Source organism: Peromyscus maniculatus, chromosome 10 (assembly GCF_049852395.1).
Source record: "Peromyscus maniculatus bairdii isolate BWxNUB_F1_BW_parent chromosome 10, HU_Pman_BW_mat_3.1, whole genome shotgun sequence".
NCBI classification, from domain to species: domain Eukaryota; kingdom Metazoa; phylum Chordata; class Mammalia; order Rodentia; family Cricetidae; genus Peromyscus; species Peromyscus maniculatus.
Window position 1 is genome coordinate 23,717,014 of NC_134861.1, and position 7,819 is coordinate 23,724,832.

Genomic DNA, 7,819 nt, shown 5'->3' on the forward strand with positions numbered 1-7,819 from the left:
ATGGTCACGTTGCGCGCTTACATGGCCATGAAACGTCATGGATCCTGGTTACTCGAGACGCCTTGACCCAGAAATGGCTATCTTGACCTGGAACTGGCTAGGCGGAGGTGTCCAGGTCCGCTGGGTATCCTGGTTACGCGAGACGCCCTGACCCGGAAATGCCTATCCTGACTGGAATTGGCTAGGCGGAAGTGTCCGCCTGGTATATGCGACCGTGGGGGCGTGTTGTGAACCCTTCACCAGCCCCTCAATAGCCTGCTCCCAGGGTCTGGGAACAATCTACAACCAGCTGATAAGTCTAATCTTAAGGATGGTGAATCAATCTACACACACCATAATTTTTCATTCATCTGCTTTATTCCTCTGCCACCATAATTCTGCTCGGTTCTCTGGGGGGGGGGAGAGGGGAGACTGGTCTATATCTCCTCCAATACAACACTCTCACATTTACAATACAAGAATTGCAAGGAGAAGCTTCCTGGTTAACTTCATTTGCAACCCAAAGTGGGAGTGAATAAAGGTGGAGTTAGATAAGGGCTGGAATAAATCAGAAAAGGAATTTATGTGCTAGAAATATATCCTCACATGTGGTTAGGTGAAAACATTATAAGCCTATCATAAATGTGCCCAAACCACAGTCTTACAGGTGTTTGGGTAAAGAAGTCTATAAGTCACTAAAATAAATAAAACTGCCTCTATTTTCCTATGCCACAGTTTTTCTGACAGGGAGGGGGAGGAGTACTCGATAGCCAGTCAATTTGCATCACAGCTTGAAGCACCTGTTATGAAGAAAACTTTTTGTTCTAAGTTGCTTTAGGGCTATAAGAGGAGGGGAGATCTGAGCTTGATTTGCACAAGAAGCTATGCACCTAGGAGCCAGATGCTTGGCCCAGGAGTCAGGTACTTCTCCACAAGAATGTTTTTCCTTAATTCAAGGGCTTCAGGCACCTAGCTGGTGGTCTGGTCAGCTATTCTGTTCATCCCTTGTCCTTGGATGCTTTGTCTGGAGCTGGTCCTATCTTTGGATGTTGCTAAAGGAGATACTTGCAGAAGGCAGATACTCAATTCAAATGCTAAAAAGGGAGCAGGGAGCCCAAGGCAGAAGGCCTTGTCTCTGTGATCTTATCCAAGTACTTTGAGTGTATATGCCCAAGTAATGGGGAAATTATGAGCACAAGAAATTCATAGCAAGAAACAGCTGATATATTAAAAAGCCAAATAACACAAAACAATTCCCTGATACATGATTTCCCTCTTGAAGGATTCCTTGACCCATCAAGGTATAGCTTTATTTTATACAGCTGGACCTCGATTTCATATTCGTGTGGCCCATGACACTAACCAGCTCTCCAATAGTGAGAGAGCTATTGCTATCTAAATGGATCCCCACCCCCATTATTTTCTTGAATTTATTCTATGAATTTATTGTGATTTGATGCAGAATTCACCAGTGTTCTGGTGGTAGCCCCGTGCCTCACACAGACATATCTCTTTGTTGAACACATTTAAATAGATTAAGTATTAACTTTCCAGCTCAAGTCTGAAATATTATTACCAAAGTAGCTGTCAACCAGAAGAAAAGGTTTGAAGTGAATTTAGTTAAACAGAGAAACATGGAGCTTCCTTTCAGGACCAGGAAGTGAAATGATGATATGAATAGAAAACTACAAGTTGTGCAGAACCCGGGATGCAAGCTGGTGGGGAGAGGGCAGTGAGCCTTTTCTTTACCCATCGTAAGGCCCACACCAAACACTCTTGTAAAGAGACTGGCTAATGCCAGGCAGTGGTGGCACACACCTTTAATCCCAGCACTCGGGAGGCAGAGGCAGGTGAATCTCTGTGAGTTTGAGGCCAGCCTGGGCTACAGAGCGAGATCCAGGAAAGGCACCAAAGCTACACAGAGAAACCCTGTCTGGGGAAAAAAAAAAAAAAAAAAAAAAAAAAAGGTCTGTTGCGGGCTGCCCCTGTGGCTGGTCATGCCAGCGGAGCAGCGTGCTGATTGAAAGAATCATAGCATGGTTACCTTTTAGAGCTTTATTGGGGGAGAGAGAGAGAAAGAGAGAGAGAGAGGGGGGAAGGAGGGGGGCCGACGGGAGGAAGGAGCAGAGAGGAGAGGGGACAGAGAGCGCACAGAGGGCCCACCGCTTTTTAGGCTGGGACGCCTTTGAAGGCTGATGACGTAATTAAGGACTGAATTCTTACATCCCAGACTTTCCCTTATAAAAAAAAAAAGCAGGTAGATGGGACTAGGGGCATCGTTCCTCTCAAAAACTGCTTCCAGCTGACTTTTGGACATTGGTTGGCTCTGGGGGGGATGGAGAAGGGGAGTTTTCCGAGGTAGACAGGTGTTATGGGATGCTGTCTGTCATCCGTTTGCTCTGGAGACATGTATTCCTCTTGGCTGTGGCTGGGAACTTTCTGTTTGACAAGATGCTGGTGACACAGACAAAAGCTTAGAGAGATAAAAGAATCATTATTACTTTATGTTGACATTTATCTGAGGTAGATCCGGCCTGTCCCTATGGATTTTGAAAGATGTTAAGCTTTATCAGAGACAGGTTATTTTAAAGCACCCATTTCCTTTACTAGTTCAACATTTAGGAGACAGGTGATCAATTGTTAAAAGCATCTCATAGTAATAGATGTTTACATTAAAGTCTTTTTGTAGCGCCCAGACGCTTTTGGGCCTGGGGGTGTAAATACCTTTTAGCTGTTACAGTTTCTTATTTGATGATCTCTGGGCTCCGGTTCTGTGGTGGTCCTGTACCATTAGCTGAGCAGTGAGTTAGAACAGGGAACTGGGAAGAGAAAAGCTTGTGGTGCATGAGAATTTATTTTTTTGGAATTAGGGACAAGGCAAAGATCAGGGCCCTGTTTGTATGCACATGAGAAACACAGGCAGTGGATCTGGAGTGAAGCAATGAGCTCTTATCTTAGCTGGAAATTTTTTTTCATTAAGTAACTCTGAAAGTGCAATTAAATCTGGTGAGGTGGTAAGGCTGTCCTCTGTATCGGACAATAAAGGAGAGGTGGCATCCCAAAACTCCCAGGACTGAGTCAGTGGCTCTGGTGTCCAGAAGGAAAGAATCGGATCGCTTCCCTGCTGTGTTCTGGGTTCCCTGCCATGTCTGTAGCCAAGCCTAGGCCCGCTGGAGGTCTTAGCTTGATGTACCCATGCATCTTGGTGTCTGGGGGCAGTCAGCTGACTCGTTGTCTTTCTAGATGGCACTTTTAACAAGGCTATTGATGGCCTGGCAGGGCATTTGCTAGCCCGTGGCCTTTTCCTCACTTAAAACAGGGACCCAACAGCTTTTGGGAGTCAGGGAGTGCCAGCACTTGGCAATTTTGTTTTCGGGCTTTTATCTCTTCCCTGGCACACCTTAAATGCTGCAGATGACTCTTTTGCCTGTGGGGTCAGGAGCCTTGCTCTCCAGATGCTTAAGTTTTAGTTGGGGAGGTCTGGAGAACAAGAGACGGATTTTATTCTATGTCCTGAAATTTTTCTCTCTGATGATTGGTGTCTTAAGGACAGCTTTTGGAAGATCTGTCAGTAGGCTATAAGCTGGTTTTTTGGCTTAAGAGCCATCCTGACTACTGTAAACTCATTTGTATGGATCTTAGCAGTTTGTGAATGAGTGGGTGGGGTTAAGGTGAGTTAAGGCTAGTTGTAGAAACTGCCCAAGCCTGCCCATTTGAGCCCGCCCACTGCCGGCGGAAGTCAGACAGAAAAGGTTGCACATGGAGACACAGAAGTGGGGAAGGGGAAGGGTTTAGAACTTTAGCAGAAAGCTTGGAGATAAAGTAACTCTTATTTGTCCATCCACTGGCAGAAGTTCCTGCAACTCTGTTATGTGGCCAGATTTATGTTGTTATGCGGCCAGGTTTACGGTGCCCGCCCCTACCCACCAATGTATCCACCCCTTTGTCCCATGGCTGTAGCTGAGAAAAAAATAAAAAATTAAAATAACAAACCGGGATCAGACTACAATCTTGGGTGTCCCCAAAGAGTGGAGAGATCCATGAGTCAGCTCAACTTCGCCATCCTCTTCGTCAAGGGATGCGAAGGGCTGCAGCTGCACTGCAGTTGGTCCACCCGGTAGACCAGGACAGCATTTACTTCCTTGTCAGAAAGGGAAATGTGCCGTTGCCAGTACAGCCCGAGGACAGTCCCCGGGGTGTCCGTCCCAAAGAATATAGCTCAGACTACAGCCGTGAGAACAGCGGACTTACTGTGGTGAAGAATCATGGCGGTAGTGGTGGGGGTCCAGCGGAGGCGACGAGGGACGCGAGCGTGCTTGTGGTCTTGTGGTCCCGCTGGATGGGGGAAGAGGCGGCAGTGGTCACAGCAGGTCCTCGGTGCTTGGTGGTGTATCTAAGTCATGGCAGCAGGCCCTTGGTGCTTGATGGTGTATCCGAGTCACGGAACCAATGTTGTTTATGCTGCGGAGCTGCCCCTCGTGCTGATTGAAAGAATCATAGCCATGATTACCTTTTAGACCTTTGTTGGGAGAGAACGGGGCGGGGGGAGAGAAAGAGAGGGTGGGGGAGAAGGAGAGAGGGGGGACCGACGGGAGGAAGGAGTGGAATGGAGAGAGACAGAGAGCACACAGAGGGCCCACCTGCTTTTTAGGCTGGGACGCCTTTGAAGGCTGATGACGTAATTAAGGACTGAATCCTTACAGACTGGCTAATAAAATTATATAAAATTATTTGTTCAAAACTCTAAGTGACTCAGGAGCCTTTAGACTGAAGACTTCAGAGCACAGTTTCAGTGTTTTTATGCTTATGAAGATTGGAGAGTGGGCATCTTATTCAACAAAGTGGTATGACCCTATGGTCATTAACTGAGTATGGGGAGCCCAGCACAGTCTGTTCAGATTCCTCTTAACCAAGTGTCACATACAACCTCCACATATTCATGTCTGGGACAGGAACTTTCTGGAAGCATCCACAAAGAAGAAAAATGGCCTTTTTAGGTTTTATGGCTTTCTTTGGGGGAGAGGAATTCTAGGTTCTGTAAGAGGAATTAAAATTTAATTTAAAAATTAAAATTCTAGACTCTGTAAGAGGAAGAAAAGGGTAGTGATTGTATTAGAGGCCAGGAACATGGCGTCTTAGGTTCTTCCAATTTCCTTGCTCCCAAGTAAGCCAAAGTGCTGCCCTGTGAGGTGTCAGACCCTGAGCCCTGTAAAGAAAAGGTCTCAGAAGCCACACCTTATACTGGACCTTCTGCAAGGCTGATTAAATGATTAGAACTTCAGTGATCGTAGAGAGGTTGGAATGTTGCGGGTCCAGTGTGTAAGCGTTGCAGCTCAGACAGAAGAGTATCCTGGCAGTCGGGAGCAGCTTCCAGTTCTGCTGCAGGGAAAGTTTCCCCAAGGTAACAACTCTGCCCTGGCAGGGGAGGGTTTCCCCAGGGAAGCTGGTACAGTTCTGCTCAGGTCCCTCTGACTGTAACAACTCTGCTCTGCTCGGGGAAAGTTCCAGTTCTGCTCCTCTCCGCTCCACGGAGTTGTTACTCCTCTGCTCCACTCAGTGAAAGAAGGTCGTCACCCAAATCTCATTCAAGAGATTTATTCAAGAATCCAGGAGGGGGGCTGCCTCTGCCAGGGTGGAAAAAGGCAGCTCCCAACTGACCAGGCACAGGGCTTATATAGGGCTTCTTAGGGGTGGAGCTTTTCAGGGTGAAGCTTTTCAGGGTGGAAATTGGTTAGATTTTGGTCCCTAAGCTTGGACAAGCTCAGAGATTGGCTGGATTTCGTACTCAGGGATTGGCTGATTTTTGTGCTGAGTTGGTCAGGGGGCAGAGTGTGTTTCTTTGGCTCTGGTTTCAGGGCCAGGGTGTGTTTCTTTCATTGGCCCCTTTTAACCTTTTGGCCTTGGTTACAGGGACAGTGAATTGGCTCTGGTCTCAGGGCCAGGGTGTGTGTCTTTCTCCTGCCCTTTTACCCTTCTCAGAGCCTCATTACAATTTAACTTAGGCTATTGATATCCTCCTTAGCCATTACATGCCCACCTGCATCTGACCTACTGTCAAATGAAACTTGTTGGGATATAGGTGACCAATAGCTCCCACCAACATGAAGCTAGAACATTATTAGATAACATCCGAGGCACATAGCAAAGGTTTCCTCATTTCCCTGAAGCCTGCCTACTTGGTGTTTCCAATATATTTAAAGTGTCTGGATTTATGACTTTTCTTTGTTCTGTTTCTATAAAAACTATGAAATTGTTGCCGTACTGGAACATGGAATTTGGGGTAACCTAAATCTGTGTCCCTTTGCCATGGTTACTTCTATTTGGCTCTAGAATAAATGATCTCATTCCCTTTGAGATGAGAGCTGGTTCTTATATAAATAACTCCAACAGTACTAATTTGATCTGAGCATAAAATTACAGTTCATCTCGACCTCATTAGCAGTCAGTATGATTTAGTGAGTGGGTAGTCACTGTTTGGGCTTTCTTTCACTCTGAACAGATAATATTTGTGTTTCCTTCTGGGGACTCTCCATGGTTGCTGGAGACCCTTTGCTGGCTGCAGAGTTGAGATGGTGGGGAATTACATTCTCTGTTTCCTGCCCCCAAATGGAGAGGTTTGGGAGGATGAGCAGCTAGTCCCCTTGCTTCAGGACCCAAGTTCCTAATTTATAGATAATGGATCCCTGCCATATGGAAACTGGTTACAAATAATCTTTTTTGGGTTATTTTACTTTATGGACGTTTTGCCTGCCTGCACGTATGTGTATCACATACATCATCAGATCCCCTGGAACTGGGCTTAGAGATGGCTGTGAACTACGTGGGTGCTGGAGTCGAACCCAGGTCCTCTGCAAGAGCAACAAGTACTCGTAACTGATGAGCCATTTCTCCAGCCTCTCTGATCTTGTTGGGATCAGGCTATGCTCTATTCTAAGTCACTCCATATTATTTAGAGTGGAGATTTTCCAAGCTGGGCATTGCCCTGGCAGACTCCATTTCCAAGTGCTTTTGACACCATTTTGAGGATGCAGGATAACTCTGCAATTGGGTGGACACATGAGTGGCACCATCCATCCAGAACTGTGTACACAGCAGACTGATGAATGACATTCCTGGGAGAGGAAAGGGGACCAGCCATTTATAGGGGTGAATGGAGGCTGTCGAGGCACATGGGGGTATTAATACTGTCTCAGGGAATCCATGCCCAAGAAGACCGAGGAAATGGAGTAACACTCGCCTGAACCACACAAAGAGGTGAACGCCTGTAGCTCTGCAGCGGTGATGGCTGTCACTAGCCTGTCCCCTGTCCATCCCGTGTTTAGCAAAGCTAGAAAGAGAACTGTCTGTCCTGGAGGCTTCTGCTTCCCTGCTGTGGAAACAGCTCACTTCATTGCTTATGTGGACCTGCTGTCCATCTGTTGGCCCGTTCCTTCATCTGGACCTACTCCTGCTCTTTAGCCTCTGCAGCTGGACTCTGAGCTTTGCTTTCATACCCGTGGCCTCCTGTGGTGCGACTCACTGCCGCGGTAGCTTTTCTCGGGCTCCATTTTGTTCACTGTCTTCTTCACTTTGGCTTCTCAGACCTCTCTGAAACTCTCCGAGATGCCTTGCCTTCGTTTAAAGCTGTTCTGCAGTCTCTCCATACAATACATAGAGATATTCGCTGGGTGGTGTGTAACATGTGACCCGAGAATGCTACATCAAGGACACAGCGGTGGTTTGTTTCTGAAGGGAGTGGACACATGGTCACCCTTTGGAAGTGAGGTGTGTCAGGAGACAGGGCTTTAAGACCATGATCTGACCTTCAGCTGGGAGAGCAATCAAAAACAGTATGTCAAAA

General features: G+C 46.8%; 1 long non-coding RNA gene across 1 annotated transcript; it reads right to left on the reverse strand.

Moving 5' to 3' along the window:
* Nucleotides 1-2,044: 2,044 nt before the first annotated feature.
* LOC143267506 (uncharacterized) lies at nucleotides 2,045-5,632 on the reverse strand. Its single transcript, XR_013042644.1, has 4 exons — nucleotides 5,215-5,632; nucleotides 4,231-4,460; nucleotides 2,704-2,798; nucleotides 2,045-2,452 (listed from the first exon to the last, which is right to left on the reverse strand). It is a non-coding gene; the product is annotated as an uncharacterized LOC143267506 (long non-coding RNA).
* Nucleotides 5,633-7,819: the final 2,187 nt, after the last annotated feature.